This window comes from Elephantulus edwardii, unplaced genomic scaffold (genome assembly GCF_000299155.1).
Source record: "Elephantulus edwardii isolate Elephantulus edwardi_28Jun2011 unplaced genomic scaffold, EleEdw1.0 scaffold00218, whole genome shotgun sequence".
Lineage (NCBI taxonomy): Eukaryota > Metazoa > Chordata > Mammalia > Macroscelidea > Macroscelididae > Elephantulus > Elephantulus edwardii.
This window is the reverse complement of record NW_006399968.1, coordinates 276,809-278,900: the sequence shown is the minus strand read 5'-3', so window position 1 is coordinate 278,900 and position 2,092 is coordinate 276,809.

The window sequence follows — 2,092 nt, the reverse complement described above, 5'->3', positions numbered from 1 at the left end:
AGCGTGGTGGTGGGAGTGCAGGAATCGTGGCAAGCTTTTGAAGTCGACTGCCTTTCCGAGAATGTGTTTGACGTGCAGGTTTGCTCTGTCCCTGGAGTGAGGCTTCCTAGCCTGGGCTTAGGGTTTGAAGTAGAAGGCGGCCTTAAGCCCAAGGCAACTGGGAAGAAGTGGCCCTGTTGTTCCTGGTTTCTCTGGCTACTCTGAGGCTCGTGGGATGCTCTCCTTGCCAGAAGGCAGGAGCGTGGTGGTGGGAGTGCAGGAATCGTGGCAAGCTTTTGGAGTCGAGTGCCTTTCCGGGAATGTGTTTGACGTGCAGGTTTGCTCTGTCCCTGGAGTGAGACTAGCCAGCCTGAGCATAGGGTTTGAATCAGGAAGTGGCCATAAGCCCACGACAACTGTCAAGAAGTGGCCATGTTGTTCCTGGTTTGGATGGATCCTCCCAGGCTCGAGGGAAGCTCTCCTTGACAGAAGGCAGGAGCGTGATGGTGGGAGTGCAGGAATCGTGGTAAGCTTTTGGGGTCGACTGCCTTTTCGGGAATGTGTTTCCGTGCAGGTTTCCTCTGTTTCTGGAGTGGGGCTAGCCAGCCTGGCCTAAGGATTTGAACCAGGAGGCGGCCTTAAGCCCAAGGCAAGTGGGAAGAAGTGGCCATGTTGTTCCTGGTTTGGCTGACTATTCCCAGGCTCATGGCAAGCTCCCCTGTCCAGAAGGAAGGACCTTGGTGGTTGGAGTGCAGGGACCGTGGCAAGCTTTTGGAGTCGACTGCTTTTCCGGGAATGTGTTTGCAGTGCACCTTTGCTCTGTCCCTGGAGTGAGGCTAGCCAGCCTGGGCCTATGGTTTGAACCAGGAGGTGGCCTTAAGCCCAAGGCAACTGGTAAGAAGTGGCCATGTTGTTCCTGGTTTGGCTGTCTCCTCACTGCTTGTGGGAAACTCTCCTTCCCAGAAGCCAGGAGTGTGATTGTGGGAGTGCCGGAATCGGGGCGAGCTTTTGGAGTAGACTGCTTTTCCGGGATTGTGTTCGATATGAAGGTTTGCTATTTCCCTGGAGTGAGCTTAGCCAGCCGGGGACAAGGGTTTGATCCAGGTGGGGGCCTTAAGCCCAAGGCAACTGGGAAGAAATGGCCATGTTGATCCGGGTTTGGCTGGCTCCTCCCAGGTTCGTGGGAAGGTGTCCTTGCCAGAAAGCAGGTGCGTGGTGGTGGGAGTGAAGAAATCATGGCAAGCTTTTGGAGTCGACTGCTTTTCCGGGAGTGTTTGACGTGCAGGTTTGCTCTGTCCCTGGAGTCAGGCTAGCCAGCCCGGGACTAAAGTTTGAACCAGCAGGCGGCCTTAAGACCAAGGCAACTGAGAAGAAGTGGGCATGTTGTTCCTGGTTTGGCTGGCTCCTCCCAGGCTCTGGGAAGCTCTCCTTGCCAGAAGGCAGGAGCGTGGTGGTGGGAGTGCAGGAATCATGGCAAGCTTTTGGAGTCGAGTGCCTTTCCGGGAATGTGTTTGACGTGCAGGTTTGCTCTGTCCGTGGAGTGATACTAGCCACCCTGGGCTTAGGATTTGAACCAGGAGGTGGCCTTAAGCCCAAGGCAACTGGTAAGAAGTGGCCATGTTGTTCCTGGTTTGGCTGTCTACTCACTGCTTGTGGGAGACTCTCCTTCCCAGAAGGCAGGAGCGTGATTCTGGGAGTGCAGGAATCGGGGCGAGCTTTTGGAGTAGACTGCTTTTCCGGGATTGTGTTCGATATGAAGGTTTGCTATTTCCCTGGAGTGAGCTTAGCTAGCCGGGGCCAATGGTTTGATCCAGGTGGGGGCCTTAAGCCCAAGGCAACTGGGAAGAAGTGGCCATGTTGATCCGGGTTTGACTGGCTCCTCCCAGGCTTGTGGGAAAATCTCCTTGCCGGAAGGCAGTAGCATGGTCTTTGGAATGCAGGAATCGTGGCAAGCTTTTGGAGTCAACTGACTTTCCGGGAATGTGTTTGCGTGCATGTTTCCTCTGTACCTGCGGTGGGGCTAGCCAGCCTGGGCCAAGGGCTTGAACCAGGAGGTGGCCTTATCCCCAATTCAAGTGGGAAGGAGTGGCCATGTGGTTCCTGGTTATCTGGC